The sequence below is a fragment of the Macaca mulatta genome, chromosome 2 (assembly GCF_049350105.2).
Source record: "Macaca mulatta isolate MMU2019108-1 chromosome 2, T2T-MMU8v2.0, whole genome shotgun sequence".
Lineage (NCBI taxonomy): Eukaryota > Metazoa > Chordata > Mammalia > Primates > Cercopithecidae > Macaca > Macaca mulatta.
Window position 1 is genome coordinate 32548820 of NC_133407.1, and position 16900 is coordinate 32565719.

Below are 16900 nucleotides of genomic sequence, written 5' to 3' on the forward strand. Positions count from 1 at the left end.
TTTCACCATGTTGGCCAGGCTGGTCTCGAACTCCTGACCTCATGATCCACCCACCTCAGCCTCCAAAAGTGTTGGGATTACAGGCATGAGCCATGGTGCCAGGCCAACATATTTTTTTAATGGTAACTTTATGAGGTCGATTCTATTTTTGTCCCCATTTTACGGTTGAGCAAACTAGTTGACATAAAAGGACCAAGGTCACTTTAAGTAGCAGAATCCGGATTTGAACCAATGTCTGTTTGACTCCAAAACTAGGACCTCTAAACACGTTCCATTCTGATGATATGTCTCAACTAGAACCAAGTGAAAGCTATGAGCAGTTTCAGGCTTAGTATAAGGCTTTCAGCTGAGAATGAGCGTATTAGTTCACTCTCACACTGCTATAGAGAGCTGCCTGAGACTGGATAATTTACAAATGAAAGAGGTTTAATTGACTCACAGTTCTGCTAGGCTGGGGAGACCTCAGGAAACTTACAGTCATGGCAGAAGGGGAAGCAAACACGTCCTTCACATGATAGCAGGAAGAAATGCCGAGCAAAGAGGGAAAAGCCCCTTATAAAACCATCAGATCTTGTGAGCACTCACTCACTATCATGAGAACAGCAGCATGGGGGTAACCACCTGCATGATTCAATTACCTCCCACCTGGTCCCTCCCATGACACATGGGGATTATGGGAACTACAATTCAAGATGAGATTTGGGTAGGGACACAGCCAAACTACATCAATGAGAATACACAGCCTTGTCAGATAATGAGCTGTCTGACACTGGAGATATTCAAGGAGAAATGGAAAGAAGAACAATTCCCAGTATGGTAGGTTTCTTGCTCTGAGAAGAATGGTTGATCAAACCTGCTGCTTGTTGAAGCTGACTGTTCGCCAGGGAAACAGAGAAGATATTTTTGGTAAGAAAGTAGACAAAAAAGAAAATCCACAAAGCTGGATTAGAAACGAGGGACTAAATGAACAGACTTGGGCCATAATAAAGGACTTCTTTTTTAAATTATTTTTTAATTGACAAAAACTTTATATATTTATTTTGTACAACATGATGTTTTGAAATATGTATAAATTGTGGACTGGCTAAATTGAGCTAATTAACAAATGTACTACCTCCCAGATTTATCATTTTTTTGTGGCAAGAACACTTAAAATCTATTGTCAGGGGTTTTCAAGAATACAGGTATACCATAGAAATAGTGCAGGTTCAAGTCCAGATCACTCTATTAAAGCAAATATCACAATAAAGTGAGTCATACAAATTTGTTATTTTCCCAGTGCATACAAAAGTTATGTTTACACTGTACATGTGTGTGTGTGTGTATATATATATATAAAAAATACCATAGTCTATTAAATGTGCAATAGCATTATGTCTAAAAAAAGCATATAGCTTAACTTAAAAATACTTTATTGCTAGGCCAGGCATCGTGGCTCACACCTGTAATCTCAGCACTTTGGGAGGCCGAGGCGGGCGGATCACGAGGTCAGGAGATTGAGACCATCCTGGCTAACATGGTGAAACCCCGTCTCTACCGAAAATATAAAAAATTAGCCAGGCGTGGTGGTGGGCGCCTGCAGTCCCAGCTACTTGGGAGGCTGAGGCAGGAGAATGGTGTGAACCCGGGAGGCGGAGCTTGCAGTGAGCGGAGATCACACCACTGCACTCCAGCCTGGGCGACAGAGCGAGACTGTGTCTCCAAAAAAAAAAAAAAACTTTATTGCTAAAAACATGCTAACAATCATCTGAGCCTTTATTGAGTTGTAATCTTTTTGCTGGTGTAGGGACTTGCCTCTATGTTAATGGCTGTTGACTGGATCGGGGTGGCGGTTGCTGAAGGTTGGGGTGGCTGCGGTAATTTCTTAAAGGAAGACAACAATGAAGTTTGCCACATAAATGGACTCTTCCTTTTATGAAAGATTTGTCTGTAGCACGTGATGCTGTTTGCTAGCTTTTGTAAACAGAACTTTTGTATGCACTGGGAAAATAACAAATTTGTATGACTCACTTTATTGTGATATTTGCTTTAATAGAGTGATTTAATAGATTTCACTCACAGTAGATCTTCCTTCTTTTTTTTATTTTTTTATTTTGACAGAATCTTGCTCTGTCGCCCATGCTGGAGTGCAGTGGTGCAATCTCGGCTCACTGCAACCTTCGCCTCCTAGGTTCAAGCGATTCTCCTGCCTCAGCCTCCCCAGTAGCTGGGACTCCAGGCACATGCCACCACACCTAATTTTTTGTATTTTTAGTAAAAACGGGGTTTCACCATGTTAGCCAGGATGGTCTCAATCTCCTGACCTCATGATCTGCCCACCTCAGCCTCCCAAAGTGCTGGGATTGCAGGCGTGAGCCACGCGCCAGGCCAGAACTTCTTTCAAAATTGGAGTTAGTGCTCTCAAATCCTTTGCTGCTGTATCAAGTATGTTTATGTAATGTTTTAAATCCTTCGGTGTCATTTCAACAATGTTCACAGCATATTCACCAGGAGTAGACTCCGTCTCAAGAAATCACTTTCTTTGCTCATCCGTAAGAAGTAACTCCTCATCCATTAAAGTTTTATCATGAGATTGCAGGAATTTAGTCACATATTCAGGCTCCACTTTTAATTCTCTTAGTATTTCTACCACATCTGCAGTTACTTCCTCCCCTGAAATCTTAAACACCTTAGAATCATTTGTGAGGGGAATCAACTTCTTCCAAACTCTTGTTAATGCTGATATTTTGACTTCCTCCAATGAATCACAACTGCTCTTAATGGCATCTAGTATGGTGGATTTTTTCCAGAAGGTTTTTAATTTATTTTGCCCAGATCTATCAGAGGATTCACTATCTGTGGTACCTATAGTCTTACTAAAAGCATTTCTTTTTCTTTCTTTCTTTCTTTTTTTTTTTGAGACGGAATCTCGCTCTATCACCCAGGCTGGAGTGCAGTGGTGCAATATCAGCTCACTGCAAGCTCTGCCTCCCAGGTTCACGCCATTCTCCTGCCTCAGCCTCCCAAGTAGCTGGGACTACAGGTGCCTGCCATCACACCCGGCTAATTTTTTTTTTTTTTTTTTTTTTTGTATTTTTAGTAGAGATGGGGTTTCACCATGTTAGCCAGGATTGTCTCAATCTCCTGACCTTGTGATCCGCCCACCTCGGCCTCCCAAAGTGCTGGGATTACAGGCATGAGCCACTGTGCCTGGCCTAAAAGTATTTCTTAAATAATAAGACTTGAAAGCCCAAATTACTTCTTGATCCTCGGGCTAGAGAATAAATGTTGTGTTAGCAGGCCTGAAAACAACGTTAATCACCTTGTGCATTTCCATAAGAGTTCTTGGGTGACCATGTACATTGTCAATGAGCATTAGTATTTTGAAAGGAGTCTTTTTTCTACACAGTAGGTCTCAACCGTGGACTTAAAATATTTAGTAAACCACGCTGTAAACAGATGTGCCATCATCCAGGCTTTGCTGTTTCATTTATAGAGCACAGGCAGAGTAGATTTAGCATGATGCTTAAGTATCCTAGGATTTTTGGAATGAGACATGAGCACTGGTGTCAATGGTAAAGTCATCAGTTACATTAGTCCTTAACAAGAGAGTCAGCCTATCTTTTGAAACCTTGAAGGCGGGCATTGACTTCTCTGTAGTTATGAAAGTCCTAGATGGCATCTTTTTCCAATAGAAGCCTGTTTGTGTACATTAAAAATCTGTTATTTATCAATTATCTTAGCTTGATCTTCTGGATAACTTGCTGCAGCTTTTACATCAGCACTTGCGCTTCACCTTGCACTTTTTTATGTTATGGAGATGGCTTCTTTCCTTAAACTTTATAAACCAACCACTGCCAGCTTTCAACTTTTCTTCTGCACCTTTCTCACCTCTCTCAGCCTTCATAAAATTGAAGAAACTTAGGATTTGCTCTGGATTAGGCTTTGGCTTAAGGGAATGTTGATTTTCTATCCAGACCACTCAAACTTTCTCCACATCAACAGTAAGTCTGTTTCACTTTCTTATTATTCATGTGTTTAGTGAAGTAGTACTTGCAATTTCCTTCAAGAACTTTTCCTTTGCATTTACAAGTTGACTAACTGGTGGAAGAGGCTTAGTTTTTGGCCCATCTCAGTTTTCAACATACCTTCCTCATAAACATATCACATTTTCTAAATCCATTCATCCATTGATGGACCCTTAGGTTATTTCCATATCTGACTATTGTGAACAGTGCTGCAGTTAACACGGGAGTGCAGATATCTTTTCAAGATACTGATATCATGTCATACCCAGTAGTGGGATGGCTGAATCATATAATAGTCCTATTTTTATTTTTTTGAGAAACCTCTATACTGTTTTCCATAATAGCTGTACTAGTTTAAATTTTCACCAACAGTGTACAATTGTTTCTTTTTCTCCACATCCTCACCAACATCTTTTGTCTTTGATAATAGCCATTCTAACAGGTATAAGGAGATATCTCATTGTGGTTTTAACTGGCATTTCTCTGATGGTTAGTGATGTGGGCATTTTTTCATATATCTGTTGGCCACTTGTATGCTGTCTTTTGAGAAATGTCTATTCAGGTCCTTCGCCCATTTTTAAAATCAGGTTGTTTTCTTGCTATTGAGTTGTTTGGGCTCCTAATATATTTTGGACATTAACCTTTTATCCGATAGGTTTGCAATTTTCTTCCACTCCATAGGTTGTCTCTTCACCCTGTTGATTCTTTCTTTTGTTATGCAGAAGCCTTTTAGTTTAATGTAATCTAATTTGTCTATTTTCCCTTGTGTTGCCTATGAGGAAGAACTTATTTTAGTTAACATGCTATGGACTAGGCTCCAAGAGGCTATTCACAGGAAAACTGACGACCATGCATAGAGTTGCTTTTGCCTCTACCTTTGCCCAGGATTTCATCATCTCTCACCTGGAATCTTGCGCCAGTTTCCTAACTGATCTCTCCTACAGTCTCTCCCCAGCCTAGCACATCCTCACACTGATCTGAGTTATCACCACCCAAACCAATCTTACCTTTCCTTCTCTTACTTAAAGACCATTTAACCCCCATTGGCAGGGTGAGTTCCCAGGGAGGCCGAATGAGACAGAGACTAGCAGGCAGGGTGTTTATTAGGGAGGGCTCTTGGGATTAATACCTGTAGAAGGGAGAGAAGGAGGCAGGATTGGACACACAGGGAAGTTGAGCTCCAAAGTCACCACAACAAAGCTTTAGCTAACCTCCTGGGAAGCTCTGAAGTTGGGATGGCCTTTCAGAGTTCTGAATTGGAGTGAAATGACAGAGTATACTTCTGTGTAGTCCACTGATTGGTTGCCCCAGGAAGCTGGTATGAGCTTGGGATAGACAGTTGCATGCATAAAAAAGAGATCCCAGAAGAGAGTTGCAAGTAAGGGCTATCTGCCAGCAGCACTCCCTGCAGCCAGGAAAATATGCCATTCAGGACTGAAGGTCATTACATTTCCCTATACCAATAGAATACCACCCAACTCCTCTACATGACATGCAAGGCCCTTCACAATCTAGCCCCTGCCATGTCTCCAACCCCATCTTTCTCCACTCCCTACTGCTTAACCCAAGTACAGTAAGTTTCCCGGGGTATCTTGAAAGTGCTATCACTTTCACAATTTGTACATACTATTCCCTCTTAATAGGATGCCCTCACCTGCTGTATTAGTTTTTAATGGCTGCTGTAACAAATTACCACAAACTTGGTGGCTTAAAACAATACACATTTACTCTCTTGTAATTCCTGGAGGTCAAAGTCTAAAATCAGTTTTACTGAGCTGAAATCAAGGTGTCAGCAGGGCTGTGCTCCCTCCACAAGCTGGAGGAGAGAATCTGTTTTCTTGCCCTTTCCATCTTCTAGAGCCACATTATTTGCATTCCTTGGCTCATGATTCCTTCCTCCATCTTTAAAGCCAGCAGCACAGCATCTTGCTCCACTGTCACATCAACTTCTGCTTATGCTGCTGCTGCTAAACCTAGCTTTATCTCTCCCTTATAAGAATACTTGTGATGGCATTTATGGTCCCGCTGAATAATACAGAATAATATTTCCATCTCAAGATACTTAGCTTAGTCACATCTGTTAAGTCTCTTTTGTCATATTATATGGTTTGGCTGTGTCCCTGAGAGGTGAAGCCAGCTGGGCCTCTGGGTCGGGTGGGTACTTGGAGAACTTTTCTATCTAGCTAGAGGATTGTAAATACACCAATCAGCACTCTGTGTCTAGCTAAAAGATTGTAAATGCACCAATCAGCACTCTGTAAAAACGCACCAATCAACGCTCTGTGTCTAGCTAAAGGACTGTAAATGCACCAATCAGCACTCTGTAAAAACGCACCAATCAACACTGTGTCTAGCTAAAGGATTGTAAATGCACCAATCAGAACTCTGTAAAAACGCACCAATCAGTGCTCTGTGTCTAGCTAAAGGACTGTACATGCACCAATCAGCACTCTGTAAAATGGACCAATCAGCACTCCGTAAAATGGACCAATCAGCAGGATGTGGGCAGGGTCAAATTAGGGAATAAAAGCTAGCCACCTGAGCCAGCAGTGGCAACCTGCTTAGGTCCCCTTCCTTGCTGTGGAAGCTTTGTTCTTTCACTCTTCACAATAAATCTTGCTGCTACTCACTCTTTGGGTCGACACTACCTTTATGAGCTGTAACACGCGCCACGAGGGTCTGCAGCTTCATTTCTGAAGTCAGCAAGACCAGGAACCCACCGGGAGGAACAAACAACTCTGGACGTGCCACCTTTAAGAACTGTAACACTCACTGTGAAGGTCTGCAGCTTCATTCCTGAAGTCAGCGAGACCACGAACCCACCAGAAGGAAGAAACTCCAGACACATCTGAACATCTGAAGGAACAAACTCCAGACACACCATCTTTAAGAGCTGTAACACTCACTGCGAGGGTCCACAGCTTCATTCTTGAAGTCAGCAAGACCAAGAACCCACTCTAATGAATAACTTCCAGACATATCCCCACCCAAAATCTCATCTTGAATTGTAATAATCCCCACCTGTCAAGGGCGGGACCAGGTGGACATGATTGAATCATGGGAGCAGTTTCCCCCATACTGTTCTCATGATAGTGAGTGAGTTCTCATGAGATCTGATGGTTTTACAAGCGGCTTCCTCCTTCACTCAACTCTCATTTCACTCTCTTGCCACCATGTGAAGAAAGATGTATTTGCTTCCCCTTCCACCATGATTGTAAGGTTTCCTCAGGTCTCCCCAGCCTTGCAGAATTATGAGTCAATTAAACCTCTTTTCTTTATAAGTTACCCAGTCTTGTGTATGTCCTTATAGCAGCATGAGAACGGACTAATACATCGTATAAGTCCAGGCTCCAGGGATTAGGACTTGATCTCTTTGGAGACCATAATTCACCTACCCCACCTGCCTTGGCCCACTTACCTTTACGTTTCAGCTCAATTGGCACCCCTTGTGTGAAACTTTTCCTGACACTCCCAGGTGGGTAGAACTGACAGCCATTTTTGTTCCCCAGAACTTTATCCATGTCTTTATTTATTAGTTTCCATGTTATGCTGTACTTCATTTATAAAACATAGATTCATTCATTCATTGAGAAATTTCTATGTACCCAGGCATTGTTAATTCTTAGGGTTAGAGAAGTGAACAAATTGGACAAAAGCCCTGCCCTTTCTGACTTCTATTCTAATGAAGGGAGATACACAATTTTTAAGAGAAAAGAAAAACAAATAGTGTGTTAAAAAGAAACAAGTGTTGAGGGAAAAATAGTAGACCAGAGTATAAGAGATTAGGCATGCAGCGGGGAAGATGGAGGTAGGTGCAACTTAAAATAGGTCGTCAAGGAAGGTCTCGTTGAGATGGTGACATTGAGTAAAGTCTTAAAGGAGATTAAGATGGATATCTGGCAGAAGAGCCTTCTGGGTAGAGAGAACTGCCAGTGCAAAGGTTCTGAGGCCAGAACATGGCTTAGGTATTCAAAGAACAGATAGGAGAGCTCCTAGAGTTTTGAGCAAAGGAGGGACACGACCTTTTAACAGGATTCTTTTACCAGTGCTGTCCCAAGACTTCGGCCTGGACAAGATTGGTAGAGATGACAGGTGTTAAACGTAGGTGGGAAAACGATGACTCCATCAGCAGGTGAGGGAATCCAGGAGGAAATTGTTTCAGCGGGGGAGGAGACAAAGTAATGAATCTAGTTTTGAAAATGTAGAACTGGAGATGAAGGTGGAACATCCTAGTGGAGAGGCTCAGATGAGGGTTGATAGAATTTTAGATTTGAAAGATCATCTGGTTTACCCCTTCATTCAAGAAATATGAGCCTGCAGTGGTGGCCTCTCATTCTTACCCCATTCTCCACCTGCAACCAAGTTTCTGCATCTTGCCATCCCTCCCCACTCCTTGGTTGCTTGCATGTCTTTTCTCCACCTCCAGGACTTACCTCCAAGTCCAACTCCTTTGGTAATGTTCTCTCTCTGATTTTATTCTCTTCAGAATTCCTCTGTCCTTTATGATCTGGTATTCGGCAATATTTAGGGAAAAGGTGTTGTTCAGAAAAAAGAATGCAAGTTTTGGAAGCAGACAGATAGGATTAAAATCCCAACTCAGCCACTTCCTAGTGTGTGATCTTAGGAGTTCATTCATCCTCCCTGGGCCTTAGTTTCTTCATATTAAAATGTTTTTAAAGGACTGAAAATGATAAGTCTACTTCATAGACCTATGTGAGTATCCAAAGACAATGTTTACAAAGCATCTGGTATGTGTTAGGCACTCAATGAATGCTGATTCCTCCTACTCTGCTTGCCCCTTGCCCACAGTTCCGCTGTTTGCAGTAGGCATTTTTATCCTTTTCCCTTATATTTAGTGAATGTTTTATTTATAAATATATATTTGTAGGCTGGGCGCGGTGGCTCAAGCCTGTAATCCCAGCACTTTGGGAGGCCGAGACGGGCGGATCACGAGGTCAGGAGATCGAGACCATCCTGGCTAACACGGTGAAACCCCATCTCTACTAAAAAATACAAAAAACTAGCCGGGCGAGGTGGCGGGCGCCTGTAGTCCCAGCTGCTCGGGAGGCTGAGGAGGGAGAATGGCGTAAACCCAGGAGGCGGAGCTTGCAGTGAGCTGAGATCCGGCCACTGCACTCCAGCCTGGGCGACAGAGCCAGACTTCATCTCAAAAAAAAAAAAAAAAAAAAATATATATATATATATATATATATATATATATATATATATATATATATATATTTGTAACACATTTTATTCCAAGCCACAGCAGCCCAGGTTAGAATACAAGATTATGGGAAACCTTTTCTTGGTAATTATCTACTTGAATATACATAAAAATCACCTGTACATTTGTCCTTGTCAATTTTTTAAAACTTATTTGAATATTTTCAAACAAAGTCCACAGTAGAAGAGAATAGTACAATGTACCTCCAAGTACTTGTTACCTAGCTCCAGTAACTGTCAACATTAACCAGTCTTGTTTTATCTATCTGCTATCCTCAATTTTTATTTCTGGAATATTTTAAAGCAAAATTTGAGATGTCATATTATTCCACTCATAAATAATTCAGTGGGTATCTCTAGTATATAAGGATTCACCTTCGTTTGCTAGTGCTTCCATAACAAATACCAGAGCCAGGGTGGCTAAAACAATAGAAAATGTTTTTCCTCTCACTTTTAGGGGCTAGAAGTCCAGAATAAGGTGCTGGCAGGGTTGGTTTCTCCTGAGGCCTCTCTCCTTGCCTTGCAGATGGCCACCTTTTCACTGTGTCCCCACATAGCCTTTTCTTTATGTTAGTGCCCTACCCCATGGCTCTTGTTCTTATAAGGATACCAGTCCTTACAGGTAGGTTAGGACTCCATCCCACTCCCACTAGATTAGGTCCTCATTTAGCCCCAGTAACCTCCCTCCATTTAGCCCCAGTAACCTCCTGAAAGGCCCTTCTTCTAATACAGTCATGATGGGGTTTCAGGCTTCAATATATGAATCTTGGGGAATATAATTCAGTCCACAACAGGACTATAAAAATATATGACCACAACACCACCATCATGCCTATAATAATAATAATGGCTTAATATTCTTTAGCATCCCGTCCATGTTCAAATTTTTCTGGTTGTTCCCCAAACATTTTGTTAATAGTTGGTTCATTTACATTATAGCTCAAAAGATGGAGGTTTTCTGTTTTTGTTTTTGTTTAAAGAAATACAGATTCCTAAGCCCCACTCTGTGGGTGGTGATCTAGCTTTCACCTTGCCGCCTGTTCGTCAGGCAGCTCCTGTGGGGTCATGATATTTTTCACTGTTATTGTTACCTCAGTGGAAATCTGACTATAAATATTTTCATCAGAATTATGCCAACATTGACAGACTTCCATCAAGAAAGTGAGTCTCTAGAACAAATGTCATTAGTAATGAAATTCACTGATCAATTTTTCATACAGTACAGTTTCCAGTTTTTACCATTTTATATATATTTTATTGATGTTATCCTAATTGGTATCAAATTTTTTTTTTTTTTTTTTTTTTGAGATGGAGTGTTGCTCTGTTGCCCAGGCTGGAGTGCAGTGGCATGATCTTGGCTCACTGCAACTTCTGCCCCCTGGGTTTAAGCAATTCTCCCGCCTTAGCCTCCCGAGTAGCTTGGATTACAGGCACCGCCACCACGCCTGGCTAATTTTTGTATTTTTTTTAGTAGAGATGGGGTTTCACCATATTGGCCAGGGTGGTCTTGAACTCCTGACCTCAAGTGATCCATCCGCCTCAGCTTCCCAAAGTGCTGGGATTATAGGTGTAAGTCACTGCGCCGGGCCTCTTTTTTTTTTTTTTTTTTTTTTTTCAATAGAGATGGAGTCTCACTATGTTGCCAAGGCTGGTTTTGAACTCCTGGCCTCAAGGAATCCTCCTTCCTCTGTTTAAATTTTCTGACAAAATTGGATTCATTATCAAGTTTTTGTCCATGTCAAATTTTACCAATCACAACATCTGTCTTCATGGATTTTACTTTCTGGCCATTATTTCTACCAAATCCAATTTTTCTGGATCATATTTGGATGTCTACATTTTGTCAAGAAGATTTGATTCTTCAGGCAATTTTCCATCAATAACCATTTTTTCCTATGTGTAGTTTTAGCTGTTAATTTGTGTTGGTCATTTCTACCAGTAATATTCACTATTAGTTTGATAAATGGCTGAGAGCTTGGATTTATTTCTTTATGTATTCATGAAAAAAATGTTATGTATCCAAGAGATAGCAAGGGAGATAAAGTGTAGGAGTTAGAAAGTGACGAAAAGACACACGCGCAGAAGGAGATGGAGACGGATTGAGAAAGAAGCTGCAGCTGTCTTAAGATAATGTTTGCTAAGCTCCCTCAGGGGCCCCCCAAGTACCTTGGAGGTCAAATGGCAAGATTAAAACAATATGGTGGCTCCAATATGGTTGGTGAGAATGGACTGGACAGATAGTTCAGGACTTTAAGTCCTGGGAAGTTAAACACACAGCTATCATCCTGCCACCCCTAACCCTTTTCCCTTTTATGGACTTTTGTTTCATTCCTATTCCTATTCCCCTCTCTTCCTGTCTCCTTCCGTTGCCCACAAAATACCTTTAGCAGATGTGACTTTCCATTTGGGCTTTATCAGTGCCTAGCACAGTGCCCTGCATGCAATGAATGTTCAATAACTATTCGTTGACTAGTTTATTCTAAAGCATCACCCTTATGAGTTAAATTCCCATAAGCTAGGCCACTGTTAACAAATCAAAACACATCGAACTCGACCTACCACTTCCTGGGGGGGTAAGTGGGTGGATGGAGCCAGATTCAGCAATTCTGAACTGTTGGGAGGCCTCTCAATCTGTCTGCAGAATTGAAGCTTGAAAAGTTTTATTTTTTGCCGACGTTCCCTAGCAAATGCCTGCTGCACACCCACACACTTAGCCAGCAAGAAAAAAAGCAGAGCTGCTGGAAGAATTACTCCTCTGGGACCAATAATCATAGGAGCAGCTTCCCCAAAGCTTTCCATCCAGTCTGAGCTCCCAGTTCCTCTAGTCCAGCCTCACAGTCATCTGGGGATGAAGCCAAGGAGGACGGAGGTCTTTGAGAGACGGGCTACAAATGGTAGCCCCTCCTGGGAGAGTGAGGCCTCAGTGGGGGCTGAGAGGAAGCAGTGGTAAAGGAAGCAAAGACCCAGCCAAGCTGAGTGAGAGAGGAGTAGATGAGAAGGGGACCACAAAGCTAAATTTTTGGCTAATGTCTTAAATAGCTTGGAATGGCAGCAGCCTGAACTTAACCATGTGATTGCAGTGCTAAAACCTGAGGATTAGGCCAGGCGCAGTGGCTCATGCCTGTAATCCCAGCACTTTGGGAGGCCAAGGCGGGCAGATCACAAGGTCAGGAGTTCGAGACCAGCCTAATATGGTGAAACCCCGTCTCTACTAAAAATACGAAAATTGGCTGGGTATGGTGGCATACACCTGTAGTCCCAGCTACTCGCGAGGCTGAGACAGAAGAATCACTTGAACCTGGTAGGCGGAGGTTGCGGTGAGCTGAGATTTTGCCATTGCACTCCAGCCTGGGCATCAAGAGTGAAACTCCCTCTCCAAAACAAAGCGAAACAAAACAAAAATAACCTGAGGATTAGCAAAAAGGTAACAGAGGGAGCAAGGGAAGGATGCTGGCCTTCAAGAGAGTAGGAGAAACGAGAGGAATGGGCTAGACCCAGTGTTTCTCAGATTTAGCTAGAGGTTGGAACCACCTAGGGGGCTTTAAAACACTGAGGCCTGGGCCCCACCACCAGACTGATTTAATTGACCTAGGGTGGGTTTTGAGCATCAGAATTTTTTAAAAACTCCCCAGGGGGTCTATTATGTAGTCAGAGCGGAAAGCAATTGGGCTTGATCATTGAAGATGGAAAAGGAAAGGAAATATGATCTCCCGTGTCTTCTGAGACCCAGAGTGCAGGAGAGAGGGACCTTGGGCCTGCCTACTCTCTGGTGTCCCTGTGACAAGTTGTGGTGGCTCCATGGAAAGACCTGGGTGTATGAATCTCAAGGCCTGAGTTCTAGTTTCAGATTGGCCACTAGCCACTATGTGACCTTGAGGGCATGGGACACAGAAGACCTGAGCTCGCTAATTCACTGAGTTGTGGGCTGGTCATTTCCTCTCCCTGCCTTCAGTTCTCTCATGAAAACTGAGGGTGTCGATCTCCAGCTCTAAAACATTCCAAATCTCTACTTTCATTAAAATAGCCCAGTCACTTCTAGTTCAACAGATTTTTTTTTCATGAATTATTCAAACTTAGGAGTTGAATGTTGAAAATAACATGTTCGCAGTGTCCTCATTAGGAAGCTTTTAGCTGTGAATCTCCCTCCTCTTCCAGTATATTTACAAAGCCTGACTTCTGCAAAGTTTTGGGGGTGAACACAGTCAGTCACTTACAAAGTCTCTAGATAATGACACGTGGAAATCAAGTAAGTAACAAACACTTGATAAACAGAGATGGTGTAATAAAGTGAGCAGGAGAGAGTAGCTGTGGATGCTCAGAAGAGCTCCCCGGCCTTCCACGAGCCACTCAGCCTTGCTGGTTTCGGTGTCAGTCCTGTCCATGAACATCTGCTGCATGCCTATTTTGTAGAAGGGGAATGAGACAGATGACTCTTGCCCCTGATTAGCCCCAATCTGGGAGACTGAGGCAGACGCATAAACAACCAATGATGACAGAGAATATGAATAAGAGACAGAATGTGGTACAAGCTTTTAACTTCTGGCCTTCTCCTTGACTTTTAACCATCAAACAGGAAATTCAAAATAAGCAGAAGTTGGGCCTGAGTGATGACATCCTTCGAAGGGGCCCAGAGAGTCTGTTATCACACCTCCAGACAACACAGGGCTTTGGTGTAACCGCTTCTAGAGACAGGATTGTGAAGGTGTAGAAATAAAAACATAGTGATTTGTATATAATTTGTTATAAGGTTATAAATATATTGTAACTCTAGAGGAAAGGTAATTTTGGGGTTTTTTTGTTAGAGATGGGGTCTCACTACATTGCCCAGGCTGGTCTCAAACTTCTGGTTTCAAGTTATCCTCTTGCCTCAGCCTCCTAGAGTGCTAGGATTACAGGCATGAGCCACTGGATCCAGCCTAGGAAAGGTATTTCTAAAGAACAGAAGTGACAGCAGATTCATTTGCTTAATTTTCAGAATCCTTCTTTTACATTGCTGCTTCATAATTAAACAACAGCCACCCAAAGCAACTGAGGAAGTTCTACCTGGTGACTGTGCTCATGCATATCTCTCCAAGAATCAGAAGACAAAAATATCTGGGAATTTTCACGGTATATGTCAAGGAGGTAAGGAATTTAAAATGCTAAGACATTTATGATTCCACTTTGCTTTGCATTGGAAAAGATGGTTGTAAGCTGTTAAAATGTAAACCAGTTATTCCCAAACTCTAGCGTTCATCTGAATCACATGCAAAGCTTGCTTAAAACACTGATTGCTGGCCTCACTCCCAGGGTTTCTGATTCAGCAGATCTGGGGTGAGGCCAGATAATTTGCATTTCTAATAAGTTCCCAGGTGATGCTGATGCTGCTGATCAGGGACCACGTTTTGTGAACCACTGATATTAATGCATAATTTTGCTATTCAAAGTGCTGCTCAAAGCAGCAAATAAAGTGCATTCAAGGACTCAGTATTGTGCTCCTTCTGCTCTACGTATTATCTCTCTGTCTATTCATGTTCTGCCTTCCTAGTTCTATAATTCATAGCACTGATCTGTGGCTAATCAGCTGTAGAGAAATGGGTCCCTTCCTGGACACCATCATCTTAAATTATTATTAGTGCACAGGCACTACTGTAAATTCTGAAACTTAACTCATCAGTGTAGGTTCATTTTTTTCCCTCTAGTTTCTTCTACAGCAAAAGTCATGATTTTAAAGAATATTCCCAGCCTAAGAGCCTATGATTTTATGAAGCATTGATTTTAGAAGCACCGTCCATTTGTTTGAAAGGAGGAGGAAAATCACTTTTTTAGAGCATCCACTTATCTGCACATGTGCTCAGTCTCATTTAATTTTCCCATAGTCATTTGAGTTGATGACCATTTTAGAGAAAGAGACACAGAAGTCCAGGGAGTTTAGGTAACCAGGCAGAATTTGAACACTGAGCGTCCTCGTTCTTCCCAGGATACTGCAGGATTTCCTGTTGGGGGCGCAAAGTGAGAATAATGTAGGGGAATGCTTCCTCCCACGGACTGCTCTTCTGCTTCCAAACACCACTGACACTTGGGTATTTGCACCCAAGAAGGAGGCTTTGGCACTGAGTCCCCTTGTTTACAGATCTGGAATCCCACATATACAAAAAGTGAATGCAGAGCCAAGAAGGAGGGCCGAGGGCTAGGTCAAGCCTGGATGGCACAACTGTCAACACAGCAAAAATACAGGGAAAGGCAAAGACATTTCGAAAAATACAATCAGCCATTTTCTTCTTGCTAGAACCAGCAGCTTTTGATGCTGTGTTTGAATAGGCTTTTATTTTCCTTAAAAAAAATTCTTCTATTTATAGCTCTCCTAATGACAAGGTCACAATGTTCACTGGGATGATAGGAGGAAACCTCTCCATGACACACACAGGTCTTGCCAATCTTAACATCCAGTAATTCAGAATCACAGGCTCGAGTGACACTCATGGAGGAAAAAGGATCTCTTACCCAAATCTGACGATTAGTGAGAGGAAAATGATAACTATCAGCTATCACTTACGGAGGGTTCCTTAGGGACCGTGATAAGCAGTGTTTAAATTATTTGCAGAGTCAGAAAGCCCAGCCCAGTAGGCCTCACAGACTGCTGGAAACTAAAACAAGTGACTTCTTGGAGAATCAAAGCCAAAATCATGAGCAGAGGATGCTCAAGAGGTATGTAAATGACGGCCTACACTGGGAAGGAACCTGCATAACAGCCAATGTGTGCACTACAAGGTTTTGAGGGGAAGGAAGTGGCAGCAATCTGGACTCTAATGTGCTAGTGAATCGCCCCGGGATTTTGCAGATTTAGCTTCAGGAGGTCTAGGCTGGGGCTGAGATTCTGCATTTCCAACAGCTCCCAGGTATACCAATGTTGCTGGCCCACAGACCACGCTAAAAGTAGCAACAATTTGGAAAACTTTACATGTGGAATCTTGAGTAGTTTTAAGGAAATCAATTTCAAGATCCTCAAAGCTTATTTGTACTCTTTCCTAAAATCTAAGAGACAGTGAGGTCAAGCTGTAAGCTGCCCTTTTACAATGGATTTCTTCCCACTTTACAGAAGAAAGGCTTTTCTCTCTTCCATCCCACATCTTACAGTGGTGCGTTGTTGCCTCAGGGTGAAGACACCTCCAGGTTCCCAAGCAAACGAACAATTTGAAATATTGGAATGACAAAAAACAAAAAACAAACAAACCGACCACAGATAAGATACCTTTATCTGAGGCATGTGGGCGCCTTTAAATTATCAGGCCCAGAAAGGCATTGAAGATGTAAGAGTAGTCACGTCTCACTCCTCCTTGAGCTAGATAATTAATTACCTTTTGAAGCCATTTGCTATGCAGGCTCTAGACTAATGCCAAGTAGCCATAAAGTGCTATACATTCTACAGTTCGACAAGGTATAGCCAATCACTAACAAATGTTATTTCTGTAAACCAATGAGAATTCCTGAAGAATTACCCACTCTCTTGATTTGTTCCTTTTATCTTTAAAAACTTGAGCCTCTCCTATGTTCCCCAGAGCACTCTCCAAGGCAACCTGGAAGTGTGTCCTGGGGTGCAGTCTTCAACCTTGGCCCAAATAAACTCTCTATAGTAATTTTGTCTTAGCTTCTTCCTTTTAGATCTACTGGTGTTACAGTTGAGAAAG